The 15,285-nt window shown below is 42.7% G+C and overlaps 1 protein-coding gene and 1 pseudogene across 1 annotated transcript in view; one reads left to right on the forward strand and one right to left on the reverse strand.

The window, feature by feature from the left end:
* The window catches only part of LOC106999943 (uncharacterized), a 303,356-nt gene that overhangs the window by 204,517 nt on the left and 83,554 nt on the right, over positions 1-15,285 (forward strand). The window lies entirely within an intron of this gene.
* On the reverse strand, positions 8,727-8,799 carry LOC114680553 (U4 spliceosomal RNA; annotated as a pseudogene).

A 15,285-nucleotide genomic window follows, 5' to 3' on the forward strand; every position in this document is an offset into this window, starting at 1 on the left:
TTCTCTCATAGTTGTGAAAGCCAGAAGTCTGAAATCAAAAAGTTGTGAGGGCTGTGTTCTCCCTGCAGACACCCAGAAAAATCCTCTCTTCCTCTCTCCTGTCCTCTGCTGGTGGCTGGCCATCCTTGGTGCTCTTTGGCTTCTCATTGCATCATCCAAGTCTCTGCCTCCATCCTCCCGTGTCCTCTCCTGTGTGTTTGTGTCCAAATTTCCCTCTTCTTAGAATTGCATCTTCTCTAATCCAGCATGACCTCATCATAAGTCGATTACATCTGCAAAGACCCAATTTCCAAATAAGGCACATTCACAGGTACTGGGAGTTAGGACTTCAACATATCAGTTTTGGGGACACAGTTAAAACCACAACAGAGTATAAGGAGAAAATATTACAACTTCCTTTCTTTTCTTTTCTTTTCTTTCTTGTCTTTCCTTTCCCTTCCTTCCTTTCTTCCTCCTTCCCTCCCTCCCTCCCTCTCTCTCCTCCGCTCCCTCCCTCCCTCCCTCCCTCCTTCCTTCCTTCCTTCCTCCTTTCTTTTTTCTTTCTTTCTTTCTTTTTTTTTTTTGATGGAGTCCCGCTCTTCTGCCCAGGCTGGAGTGCAGTGGCGTGATCTCAGCTCGCTGCAACCTCCATCTCCCAGGTTCAAGCGATTCTCCTGCCTCAGCTTCCCAAGTAGCTGGGACTACAGGTGCTTGCCACCACAGCTATTTTTTTTTTTTTTTTTTGTATTTTCAGTAGAGACGGGATTTCACCATGTTAGCCAGGATGATCTCAATCTCATGACTTTGTGATCTGCTTGCTTTCTTTCTTTTCTTTCTTTCTTTCTTTCTTTCTTTCTTTCTTTCTTTCTTTCTTTCTTTCTTTCTCTCTTATTTCTTTCTCTCTCTCTTTCTTTCTTCTCTCTTTTTCTCTCTCATTTCCTTCCTTCCTTCCTTCCTTCCTTCCTTCCTTCCTTCCTTCCTTCCCTCCCTCCCTCCCTCTCTTCCTTCCTTCTTTCCCTCCTTCTTCCTCTTCTCTCCTCTCTTCTCTTACCCTTCCCTCCCCTTTCCTTCTCTCTCCTCCCCTCCCCTCCCCTCCTCTTCTGTCTCCTCTGCTCCCCTGCCCTCCCCTCTCCTCTCCTTTCTTCTTCTTCTTTTTCTTCCTCTTCTCCCCTTCCCCTTCCCCTTCCTCTCCTTCTCCTTCTCCTTCTCCTTCTTCTTCTTCTTCCTCCTCTTCCTCTTCTCTCTGTTGCCCAGTCTGGAGTACAGTGGTAGGATCATGGCCCACTGTAGCCTAGACGTCCAAGGATGAAAAGATCCTCTCTCCTCAGCCTCCCAAGTACCTGGAACTACAGGTGTGTGTTCCCATGCCTGACTAGTTTTTATATTTTTTGTAGAGACAGGATTTCATCATGTTGCTCAGGCTGGTCTTGAAGAGATCCACTTGCCTCTGCCTCCCAAGGTACTGGGATTACAGGCGTACACAATTGTGCCTGGCCTGTTTATTTCTCTTTTATAAAATGTCTTTGTTTTCATCTCTGTTATAATAATAATATAGGCATTCATATGTGTAAATTATAAGTGAGTTCTTATATAGATTTGGGGGACTATTCTCCAACATGACTGATGAGGGCATAGTCAAAAGACAAATTAATCAGGCCACCAGTCTGATTTATGAAGGGTCCCTGTCTTAGTCTATTTGGGCTGCTATAACAAAATATCGTAGACTGAAGAGCTTAAACAGTAGACGTTTATATTCTCACAATGCTAGAGGTTGGGAAGTCCAAGGTCAAAGTTTGAACTGACTCGGTTTCTGGTGGGGGCTCTCCTCGTGGCTTGCAGATGGCTGCCTTCTTCAGTGTCCTTACATGGTTGTAGGAGCAGAGAGGGTTCTCTGGTGTTTCTTCTTATAAGGACACATATCCTTTCAGATTAGGGCTTCACCCTTAGGACCTTGTTTAACCTTACTTCCATCAAGTTTCTGTCTCCAATACAGTCACCTTGGGGGGTAGGACTTCAACATATGAATGCAGCATGGATGGTGACACCTTTCAGTCCACAGCAGGCCCCGACTACTGGATTTCATTGTACAATAAGATCCCCTTGTCTCTTGTGAATTATAATGAATATTAGTCTGTAAAGTGGGTCTGTGTAATCCAGCTAGTTTGTATACCGTAGGCAATCAAGAACTATGGATTTACTGGGTTTATTGGGTCAGGGAGAAGGGAGGGCTTTATCCAGGTGCCAGCACTTCTTCACCTTTCTCTACATTTGCTCATCCCGGAGGTGGGGTTTAACTGGGTCTGCCTTGTCCCCTCACTTCCCTCTCTGCTGAGAGAGTCCTGAGCCCACCCATTATTGGTAGCAAAGCCCTGGGCACAATCTCCGTTTTCCTATTTGTAAAATGGAGCTAACAATAGTACCCATCTCATCAGATGGCTCTAGAGATGAAATGAGATAATGTATTTGTGGCCTTAGGACAACAGTGTTCCTGCTACAGGGAGAAGCCTGGGCCAGGAGATAGATTAGTTTCCAGATACCACTGAAGTAGCCTTTCAAATACAAATTACCTGCCTCACTTTCCAGCTGTGCAGTCCTGAACAAGTTACTTTCCCTCTCTGATTTTCCACTCTTTGTTACCTGTAAATGTAACAACGCCTTTCTTTATGTTGTTGGGAAGTCCACATAAAGTGACGTGAAATTGATTGTAAAATACAAAACGGGCTGGGCACAGTGGCTCACGCCTGTAATCTCAACACTTTGGGAGGCTGAGGAGGGTGGATCACCTGAGGTCAGGAGTTCAAGACCAGCCTGACCAACATGGAGAAAGCCCGTCTCTACTAAAAATACAAAATTAGCCAGGCGTGGTGGCGCATGCCTGTAATCCCAGCTACTACTCCAGAGGCTGAGGCAGGAGAATCCCACGAATCTGGCAGGCGGAGGTTACGGTGAGCAGAGATCACACCGTTGCACTCCAGCCTGGACAACAAGAACAAAACTCCGTCTCAAAAAAAAAAAAAGAAAGAAAAAAGGTTACAACACAAATGTTGGCAACTATCACTAATAAGTTTGACTATGAAACCTCACTACTACATTTGTATTGTCTTAGACCAAGCTTGTGAGAATTTTTTGTGATTTGTTTTGAAAGCTCATCAGCTATCGTTAGTGTTAGTGTATTTTATGTGTGGCCCAAGACAATTTCTCTTCTTCCAATGTGGCCCAGGGAAGCCAAAAGATTGGACACCCCTGTCTTAGACTTTGAAGGGGCTGTGATTGAAGGATGGAGACTGGGCCAGGTGGGGCCTGGTGCAAGTTTAAGCTCTTAGGTCATTTCTAAACAGCAAACCTCTCAAATAGCATCCAACAGATATGTTAGTCTTGTCGTCTTTCCCCTGGTGTCTTTTGTACATGTACATGTACCTGCTGCTGTCCGCAGCCTGTCCTGGAGCCCTGACTTAGTTAAACCTCAGAACATCCCTCTGCATCCGGATGCATCCAATACTCTCGGTTTGTCTGACTCCTGCTGTACTCCCTGCGTCTGCCCAGCTGTTGACACAGCCACATATGGCTTCCTTTGCCGCAGCTTTCAGCATTCTGGTGGCTTGTAGTGCTGAGTGTTAGCGAAGAAAGTGGCTACTCTCATACACTGCTGCTGAAGGGTAGAGGGTGATGAACAGGACCAACCTCTCTAAGGGAAGTTTCGAGGCCAGGTGTGGTGGCTCACACCTGCAATCCCAGCACTTTGGGAGGCCAAGGCAGGCAGATCACTTGAGGTCGGGAGTTTGAGACCAAGCTGCCAACAAGGTGAAATCCCGTCTCTACCAAAAAATACAAAAATTAGCCAGATGTGGTAGTGCGTGCCTGTAGGCCCAGCTACTCAGGGAGCCGGCTCAGGGAGGAGAATCACTTGAACCTGGGAGGCAGAGGTTGCAGTGAGCTGAGATCGTGCCCCTGCACTCCAGCCTGGGTGACAGAGTGAGACCTTTTTATTTTTAAATAAAAAAATCAAAATAAATAAGAAAATAAGGGAAGGTTGGGCAGGACTTCTCAAAGTTTAGAGTATATGCACCCTTTGGCCCAGCAATCCCACTTCTCGGAGTCTGTCCCCTAGAAATAGTGAGGGAAGTTTCAAAAACTTTATTCAACAGCATTAATAGTGTATCAGAACCCTGAAGACAGCCTAGCTGGCCAACAGTACAATGCTCAGCTGCCACTAAAAAGAATGAGATGCTGTGTCCTTCTCAGTGCCTCAGATCAGGAGGCACCTGCTATTGGTTTGTCATATTGCTAATGATGTTTACTTCCATCACTTGATTAGGGTGATGTCTGCCAGATTTCTCTACTGTAAAGTTTCTATTTTTCTCTCTGTAATGAATAAGTATTTTGTCAGGAGATACTTTGGAACTATGTGAGTATCTTGTTTCTCGTCATACTTCCACCAAACTAATTTTAGCATTCATGGATAATTCTTGTCTGAAACCGTTATTACTACAGTGTGTGTCAAACAATGGTTTTCTACTTCCATCATTACTTCTACATTTGTCAAGTAAAATTTTACTATAAGGCAGATATTTTCTTTTATATTACAAAAATCATTTTTTTTGGTATCAGTATGGACTCATGGAGTCTCATTATATTGGTTATAACCCATGAATATAATACATTTTGTGCTCAGATTTTTCTAGATTTTACATTGGGATGCGCTTCAAGTTGGGTTCTATGTATTTTTGCCATTTTACTGTTGTTTTTTGAGCACTGCCTTACCTTTTGGCGTCACAAGATATTCTAGGCTCAGTATATACTTTGTCTGCTCCAGCCCTGGAATCAGCCATTGCTGCTGTGCTGTCCTTGCCAGAAGTATAACCTGAATTTAACAAGGAGGAAATACCAGACAAACACAAATGGAGTGACATTCTACTGAACAACTGAGCAGCACTCTTTAAAAATGAAAGACAAAGAATGACTGAGGAATGAGTTCAGATTAAAAGAGGCGAAGGGGGCCGGGCGTGGTGGCTCACGCCTGTAATCCCAGCACTTTGGGAGGCCGAGGTGGGCGGATCACAAGGTCAGGAGATCGAGACCATGGTGAAACCCCGTCTCTACTAAAAATAGAAAAAATTAGCCGGGCGCAGGGGCGGGCGCCTGTAGTCCCAGCTACTCGGGAGGCTGAGGCAGGAGAATGGCGTGAACCCGGGAGGCGGAGCTTGCAGTGAGCCGAGATTGCGCCACTGCACTCCAGCCTGGGCGACAGAGCGAGATTCCGTCTCAAAAAAAAAAAAAAAAAAAAGAGGCGAAGGGACACGCTCCAGCCGTAACTGCAACACGTGACTGCGGGGCTGCGTTCTGCACTGGAAAAAAGTGTTACTGATGAAATTTGAGTATTGTCTCTAGATTAAGCAACTAAGCAATGGTACTGTACTAAATTGCTAGATTAGGCAATAGTATTGTGCTAAAATTAATTTCCTGACACAATTAAATAATTGTACTCTGTATATAAGATGTCAAAATTGAGAAGTTGCAAGGCTAAATGGAATTTCTTTGTTTTTAAAACTCTTTATATATCTTCATATATCTGAAATTATTTTAAAAGAAAAACTAAAAAAAAAACCCCAAAACCTAAATACAAACCAGGAGATGGATATATCTGTACTAATATGGGATGATGTCCACAATCAATTGGAAAAGATCAGTTGTAGTGCTGTTTATATAGAATTGGCCCTTTTTGTAGAAGCAAGACAGAACAATATAGTGCATATGCATATTTATCTACACATGGGAGAAATTCTGAGAAGGGCACATATTTCCTGTTAACAGACATTTCTGGGAAATGTGTTTGGAAGGTGTGAGACACCTTTTACTTTTTGATGTCTTAAAAAGAAGAGCATGTTTTAATATGATAATGAGAAAACAGTAAGAATGTGGGTTGTATGCATGAGTGTACTTCTACATGTGTAGGTTTAGGTTTGATGTCTTCCCATCCAGCTTATTCTCTTTTGCATTTTCCTGCACAGGCAGTGCTGTGCAATGTCTTGCCCAGTGGACACCCACCTAGTTTTCACTCCACAAACCACTGTCCTACATCTGATCCTTAACAAAGTATGTTAGTTGTAGACACAAAGGTGGCCTACATTTCATACTGGTTGACAGTAATGCCAGTTGACTCATCTTATTTTTGTCTGAGGAGGCTGGAAATTTTTCATCCTCAGAAACTTTAGGGATAAATTTATTACTAAGATTGTATCATTTTGGTCTCCCCAGAGGAATGAAAAATTAGAAATTTTCCACGTGACAATCATTGCATTTACCTCTTTAAGGAGCAATGATTCTTTAAGTGGTGCTTGATTTATCTAAACCCGATTAATTAGTGAAAGGTCATCTGTTTCTCCCAGGAGTTTTTAATGATCATTAGGCTTTCGTAGTTACTGTGAAATTTTGTTTAAGTGGATTTATTTTGTGCAGGATTGTATTCAAGGCAGATGCTCCTTAATTTAAGAAGGAATATGTGAAAACACAAGTGTCTTCTCTTGAGTGAGGGCCTACTATGTGCCCTGACTTTTTACAAATATTGACTAATGTAACCTTCCTTACCATGTACCTTTCTTCCAATTTATCAGTGAGGAAACTGATGCAAAAAGGTATGCTCTCACAGGCTCTGGCATGTTCACTGAGTTAGCTCCAGAAAGAACTGTCCCCTTCTCATGCCTGTTCCCTACTTCTTTTGCGGCTAATTCTCTGAAATGGTTTCTGCCATTGTCTTCAGCTTTCTGGGCTGCCCCATCACCTGTGTTGCTTCTAAATGTCAGTTTCATTGCTGCCTTCTGGCTTCCTCTGCTTTTCTCTGACATGATGTCTCAGTGGATGCATCTCCTGGTAATGATTATAAAGGCGGTGATAATAATAAAAATAGAATACACAGGTGTCTTTATCAACCCCTGACCATGCTGGGCACAATGCTGAGCATGTGCGGGCATGATGTCTTTATTCTGCCCACTTAGCTGATGAGATTGTAGGGGCTCCCTGCAGGTTGGGGCCTGAAAACCACAGCCGGGTCCATCTAGGAACCAGAAGCTATGGTCAGGCTTACATGCTTTTTTCACATCAGTGTTCATGTAGATGTTTAAGTTCTTACAATAGGTTTTTGCAAGCTTGTGAACGCTGCCAAATTACGCTCGCCACACAATTGCAGCCACCTATTCCCAGGCAGTATAAATATATGGTTGAACTAACATTAATACACATCACTATTTTATCAAGTGACATAATCAAGCTAATGATGAAGTATCCAAATATTAATTTGCACAGACTAAAAGCAGATGAAGTATTAGAAATATGCATATATCATTAGCAGAAACATTTTTTGGGGCCAAATGGTAAGGGAAAAAGGGGGAAAATATTGTCCTTCAACAAAAATAATCATATTCCAGTAAGTATAATAAAAGAAATGACAAGCTTTTCAGAATTTCCATGACTAAAAATTGTTTTAGCTACAGTTAAAAAAGCATCACACAACAAAATATCTCTTGTTTAAAATATTTGCTACAAAAAGGCCTATTCTATATGTCCTGCATAAGAACAAGTATCTTTATATAAGAAATGTGTTTAATAGCCCTCTTTCATTCTTTTTCTCAAGCCCTCTCTGTTAAATTGCACCCAAAGGGGAAACATTAATTGAACTTTTAAAGCTTTTCTCTTTTTTTCTGTCTAAAGACATTAAAGACATATAGGTGGTATTAAATGAACCTTTAGCTAGAGCTCTGTGAGTTTTCAAAACAGATTTTATTTTTCTTTACCATAGGCCAACAGAGATTTTGAGAAACACATTGAAGGATCTGTTAACACTTGGTAAACCCAATAAAAGCAGTGGTTGTGCCAGTCCTGATCTGTCTTGATGTGAATGTGAACAATGGGAACCTGAGCTAAGCAAGTAAAGAATCATGCAGTGCAGTCACCGTCTTCAGCATTTGAGATGACTAGCAGGGTAAACCACACTGTGTCTAAGATGCAATGCTAATTCTGTTTGAATTAAAAATATGCAAGCGTGGTACTGGATATTTTGACACGCAATCTTGCGAAATTTCTCATTGATAAGATTCTGACATAGGAACTACATTTGAGTAAGAATCATAGCTCAATACGGCATGATTTCAGGAAAGCCAACTGATAAGATGAAAGTGTTTCTGAGGCTGAACAGCAAGAATCTTTTGCTAAGAGTTAGAATAGATTGACAAGAACCTAAAATCAGAGTTGCAATTCTGCTGAGCTACTGCTTTTCAGTTCTCTGGTGGAAGCTTCACTGGACATATTGTGCATCAAGCCTCTATGTGACTGATTTGTGCCTCTTAAACTATGTCTTGTCTTAGATTCTCCATGGCAGTAGCTTTAGGCAACCCAGTTTTACTGAATGCAGCAATGGTTTCAGTGACCATTAGAATCCAATTTTAGGATGATACTTCTCCAAATTGTTAAAACTCCCTGGTGCTTTTCTCTTATAAACTGCAAAATGTCTTCGTATTTCATCCCACTTTTCAGTTAATGCTAGGGTGACAGAAACTAGACTTCTCGCAAGACACATGACAGAGTAATATGGCAGCCAACTTCTTTGCCAAATTAAAGTTTTACAAGATTTAACCTGTCATCGAGACCTGGGATTTTGGTGGAGAGTCATCATCAAAAGCCAAGTTCAGTCCCTGGTTTGCCTTCTTTTCTGCACAAGAACAAGGGTTTTGATGGCTCTGGTCTCCGGGACCATCCATGGCTTTCTGTTAGCAATAATCGTGCCTTGGATAAACCTCATTGGGTACAATACTGCCACTGCGCAAAGCTCATGGCTTTCTTTCATAGCAAATGGCCTCTGACTTTTAGGAAGCCATGTGGCCACCCCTCAGCAGACTTAGGAGAGGTCTTGGTTATTATTTGTTGTTTTATAAGGTGTCATCATTGAGCAGCTACTCTGGATCAAGCTCTGTGCTGGGCTTGAGGGGTACAGGGAAGTTTCTCATGACCTTGAATCACACACACTTGGTCTCACTCCAATAGCAGAAAACAAGTTAAAGTTCCCCATGGCTTGATACGTTTGCCTGCCATGTTAATTGCTGCTGTGATCTCTGCAGCATGGTCCAGAGAAGGCAATCAGTCAACAGTGAATGGGTTGAGATTTTTGTGATTTTGGTTCAGGAGTCTCAATCTCTAGAATAAAATCTAATCAAAGGGTAGGGCTATGTTTTTCTCTTGCCTTGGCTTCTTTGACTCTATCTGTGAATTCCCTGACCTAGGCCTCTGGCTCATTCTGTCTTAAGGTGCAAGAACCTCTAAAATGTAGATGGTAACAATCTCTAGACTACATGTATCTTGATGGTAGGGCCATCAAATGGATTTCCTCAGTATATGCAAGTCATGTTTTGTAGGCATGGTGGGGACTTAGTCAATGTCTCAATCAGATTTGCTTCTGTTTAGCAAGATAATCTTTTGTAGGGGAGTGTTATGGACTGAATTGTTTTCTTCTTCCCAAATCTCTAGACTACATGTATCTTGATGGTAGGGCCATCAAATGGATTTCCTCAGTATATGCAAGTCATGTTTTGTAGGCATGGTGGGGACTTAGTCAATGTCTCAATCAGATTTGCTTCTGTTTAGCAAGATAATCTTTTGTAGGGGAGTGTTATGGACTGAATTGTTTTCTTCTTCCCAAATGTATATGATGAAACCCACCCCCATGTATTCAGTATTAAGAGGTGGACCTTTGGGAGATAATTAAGGTTAAATGAGATTATGAGGGTGGGGCCCTCATGATGAAATTAGTGCCCTCAAAATAAGAGACCCCAGAGAGCTTACTGTCTCTCTTCTCTCTCTGCTATGTGAGGACACAATGAGAAGGGAGCCATCCACAATGCAAGGAGAGGGCCCTCATCAGAACAGACCATACTGGCACCTTGATCTTGCACTTACAGTCTTCAGAACTGTAAGAAAATGAATTTTCTATTATTTAAGCCACCCAGTCTGGGGCAGTCTATTATGGCCTTCCAAACTGAGAAATACAAGGAAACTAGGGCCATGTTAGCTTTGCAGAGAGAAGATGTGGTGAGGAGTTAGGAGGTAGAGGCTGGACTTTCATGATGGTGATATTCAACTAGTGAAAGGCTGAGAAGAGGTCAAATATACTTCTTGTGGCCCCAAGGATCGGAACCAAAATGGAAAGGTAGAAACAGCAGGCAAACAGAAAGCAACCTTATACAAGGAAAAGGAACCTGAGAGAATGTTCTGTCTCTGACAGTGATTGGTATCTCATCACTGGAGAGATCCACACGGGGACCATATTACTACTGAGAGGGGGTAGGGCTGAAAGGATCCAAGCATTGCACTGTGATGTGACCCCATAAGGTCCCTATAGACTTTGGGACTTGTGAGCTCACAGGTAATCATTACAAACAGAAACAATTCCTTCTTATTTGTGGAGCACATTAAAATTTCCAGAGCATTTTTATAAGTATATTATCTCCCATGATTTATATGAAAACATTAGAGTTGACATTCAATACACATTTGCTGAATGAGGGAATGGATGAAGGAGCTATTGTGGTACCTTGGTTGGCAGAAGAGGAATACATGGGCAGAGTGATTTCTGGACTTGCTAGGAAAGGCCAAGCCAGGTTTGGACCTGGGTCTCTACTGTACTCTTCACTCTACTCAGCCTTTTCCAAGGTGGAAATAATAACATTTTCTCTGAGGCTGATGCTTTTCTGTTTGTTTGTTTTGCATTTTTGTAAATTCATCAACATCAAGATCCCCTTTAATACTCACAAATGCCCTTTGAATCAGCTTTTATTGTTCACATTTTGCAAATGAGAAAATGGAGACTTCAAGAGTTGAGTGAGTTTAGCAAGGTCTTCAGCTCCTCTTGGGCAAAGCATTAGGGTTGCAGACAGTTGGGCACTCTCTTCAAATGAATGTGAGCCAATGTTGGCCCTGTTGGGTGTGCAAGGAGTTCTTGGAGAGTTGATGGACACCCTGTTTTGAGTCACAAGAATAATTAGTCTAAGGAAACAGTAGTCAAACAGTTGACTCATTCTTTCTTGCACTCTTGCTGATCCTTAGCAATTTCTCGGCCGCTCCTCCTGCCAGAGTCCTGTTTTGTACCTTGTAAACAAATCACTCTAGGAGTTCCTAGTCCTGGCTGTATACCATAGTCACCTAGGGGCTTGCAAAATCTACTAGTATCCACCCCACTCCCACCGTACTCCAGACGTTAAGATTTAATTGATCTAGAGAGGGATCTGGGCTTTCGTTGTTTTAAAATTCTCTTTAGATGGTTGAGAATCACCAAATGTTTGTTGGTGTGGGGCAGGTTTGCACATTCAGGTTCATGGGTTATTGGAATGAGATATGAAGGGGCCTGCTATGTTCCCAGGGCCTGCTAGCTCTGTGCTGACTGCTTCTGGTTTTGTAGAAATGATTTCATTCCTCCTTTCCTGAAACCGTCCTGATTTGCGGTCATGGTCTAGTGGGATGCCATGTGGATTTATACTGCAACTCTTGTTTTTACTAGCTCTGTGACCTCAGAAAGGCCACCCCCTACTTCCCTGTGCCTCTGTTTCCATCTACTCTGTAACATGGGGATAATAATGCTAGTTTCCTTGTAAGTCTGTTGTGACCATTAACTCTTGGGACTATGCCTGGTGAATAGTTAGGGTTCCACAAATAAGTCTTGCTTAATGGTATTGTTATCATTGCAATAGCTGCATGTGTGTGAGTGTAGAAATGTATACAAGATATTGTTCCTGGTTTTTTTATTTTTCTTTTTCTTCCCCCTGGCAGAGTTAGCCACTTCTTCCTGTGTGTAAGCATATCATCACTTTCTGTTTCTATTATGGACTTGTGTTTTTGTGGCCCTAACCTTATATATTAATTCCACAAATGTTTATTGAACACTTGCTGAATGCTGAGGAATGGACAAGAGAGATACAACCTCTGCCTCTTGAGCCATTTGAACTTTGAAGAGGACAGATGATGAACAAGAGGAAGTGCATCCTAGAGGGAAACAGGCTAGGATGCTACGGAGACTAGAACAAATGGTCCTTATTCGTACCTTGCTGTGGGGGAGACTCTCCTGACAGTGTTAGTTGTGTCACCTGCATTCTTTCTTTACCTTCCACATGTAGTGTCCTGGGACTTACTGTGATTACTTACTTCTCTATCCCTCAACAGTAAGTCCTAATCATTGGGGCTAGGAAATGTGCTTTGTCAAATGAATTAGTGAATGTATCGCACTGGAACAAAATAACTTTTTGTTCATTTTGTTCCAGTGCGATTCATTCATTAATTCATTTGACTCAATTTAGCTTAAACAGCACATCCCGAGATGCTGTGTTAAATCATGGAGTCACAAAAGACCTTTACAGAAATCTTTACAGTCTTCTGGGAACTCTAGACACGAATATGAGGATAGGTTTGGACCATTGTAACTGCTGTAATAGCTGTTGTTCTGGTGAGCAGTGGGGACCCAAGCATGAGTGGGCCTTGCAATACACATGTATGGGCCTGAGATAAATGAGTCAGTGTCTCTTGTGAAGCTCTGTTTTGTCAAGGGGAGGGAATGTGTCTTTTTTGCATTTATTCCCTCCCAGGGTTTAGGTCACTGCCTGACACATGGCAGGTGCACAGTGGATACAGAGAGAGTGGTCGGACAGACGACACAGCTTTTCCCTGGGAATTTATCCTCATCTCTACAAGGGGGGTTAGCCAGTATTTTGAGGGTCTCCCTCAATGATCACATTCTAGAATCCTGGGATAGGTGCTGAAACAAGGCTCCCTCATTGGAGCTGCTTGAGAAGGTCATTCATTATTTTGTGACATCTTCAGACTCTCACCATTGCTAGAAGCTGACTAATTATGAGAAGTGAGGGCCTTGAAATGCCTCTCTCTGCACATCTGGTCTCACTGTCAAATAAAGTACTTATTTTTGATAAGCTCTTTGGCTTCTGTGAAGCCGCCTGGCCGTGTCTGGCCGTGGGCGGTGCTGATAATGAACCGAACAGAGAACACAGACTTGGCAGGGAAGGTGGGGACCCAGTGGGTAGAAAGAATGGGCTTTTTAGACCATTTCAAAGTAACAAGAAGGCTTACCACATTCACTTCCTCTGTTTCTATTGAAATTGAAGTTCTAGATGGACTGAACCTGACTAAGCAAAGGGAACGTGGACAGGAAAGCTAATGATAAATGCAAGTGGGTTATTTCTGGAGTGCTTTATACTCTCAGTGTCTTTGTGCCCTGAACTTTCTTCATCTGGACTCCAGGAGCACTTAAGCAATTAGCATGCCACCAGCTGGGTGCTGTGGAAAGATCATAGACTTTAGAAACTGTCCAAGAAACTAGTGGGAATCAATACCTTATGAGCAGTGTATCCTTGTCAAGTTTAATTACCACGTTGAGCCTCAGTTTCCTCCCTAAGAGAAAGAAAAGGGACATAGATTTTTTTTTTTTTTTTGAAATAGGATTTCACTCTGTTGCCCAGGCTGGAATGCAGTGGTGCGATCTCAGCTAATGGCAACCTCTGCTATCTGGGTTCAAGCGATTCTCATGCCTCAGCCTCCTGAGTAGATGGGATTGCAGGTGTGCACCAACATACCCAGCTAATTTTTGTATTTTTAGTAGAGACTGATTTTTCACTATGTTGACCAGGCTGGTCTCAAACGCTTGGCCTCATGTGATCTGCCCATCTCAGCCTCCCAAAATGCTGGGATTATAAGTGTGAGCCACTGTGCCTGTCGGAGAAGTGATTGTTTAGTTAGAGTAACTCTAGGTGACATAACAAATAAACCTCAATATTTTAGTAGCTCAAAAGATGACTCTTTCTAACTCAGATAATAGTTTGAGGCCGGGCACGGTGGCTCACGTCTATAATCCCAGCACTTTGGGAGGCCAAGGGGGTGGATCACAAGGTCGAGAAATCGAGACCATCCTGGCCAACATGGTGAAACCCTGTCTCTATTAAAAATACAAAAATTAGCTGGGCATGGTGGCGTGCACCTGTAGATCCAGCTATTCGAGAGGCTGAGGCAGGAGAATCACTTGAAATCACTTGAACCTGGGAGGTGGAAGTTGCAGTGAGCCAAGATCGTGCCACTGCATTCCAGCCTGGTGAATGAGCAACACTTTGTCTCAAAAAACAAAAAAACAAAAGCAAACAAACAAACAAACAAAAAACCATATACACACACACACACACACACACACTCACATATATATTCAGAAGGGTTTTCCTGGTCATTAGGTGGCTTTTCTTGATTCTGTGATCTGGAGACCCAGATCTCTTCCATGTTGTTATTCTGCCATCCCTGGGACCTCGAAGTCCCTCCAGTTGGCAGCGGGGATGAAGGATAGGAAAGAAGGCACACCACTTCTTAAACATGTCTTCCTGGAAGTAGTATACAATCATTTCACTTGCCAGGGATAAGTTCTAGACAAGCTTTAGAAGGGGGATGGTCTTTGGGAAGCCAAGGTGGGAGGATTGCTTAATCTCAGGGGTTGGAGATCAGCCTGGGCAACGTAGTGAAACCCCGTCTCTACAAAAAATACAAAAATTAGCCAGATGTGGTGGCACAAGCCTGTGGTCTCAGCTACTTAAGAGGCTGAGTGGGAAGATCACCTGAATCTGGGAGGTGGAGATTGCATTGAACCAAGATCACACCATTGCACTTCAGCCTGGGCAACAGACCAAGACCCTGTCTTAAAAAAAGGTGGGGGATGGTAACCATTCTCTGCCATAAATACCTTAGTGTTGCTTAAGAATAAATGAGGTTGGGTTTGTGAACCTACCCTTGCATAACATGTCACCAACTATGGCCTTACTTATTTGTGGATTGTTTGTAGGTACCCATGGCCTCGCAGGACCATTCGTGTGGTCCTGAAATTAATGTATCCCTTTGGAAATATGTGAGGGACATCTCTCTATGTTATTAAGGATAGATCTCCACCATGAATGTAATGGCTAGCACTTACAGCTGGATCATGATTTACATTAACTCCTCCCTCGCTGGTATCTTATAGATTGTCTTTGGTTTTGTTTTCACTACAAAGGAGACAGCACGAATTCTCCTACATGTTCACCACACAACTGGTGCTGTGAGAGAGACGAAGATGAGTCACGCCTGTACTGCTCTTTAAACACTCACAATTGAATGGTTATCCTGGCCAGAAAGCCATAGCTTTTCCTCATCAGAGCTTCAGTGCTATGGAAACTTGAAGTTTGGAGGGTCTGATGTCTCAGTCTGGATGAGGATGAGTTCCCTGCCATTCCTGGGTCAGCAGCTCCC

Source organism: Macaca mulatta, chromosome 8 (genome assembly GCF_049350105.2).
Source record: "Macaca mulatta isolate MMU2019108-1 chromosome 8, T2T-MMU8v2.0, whole genome shotgun sequence".
Lineage (NCBI taxonomy): Eukaryota > Metazoa > Chordata > Mammalia > Primates > Cercopithecidae > Macaca > Macaca mulatta.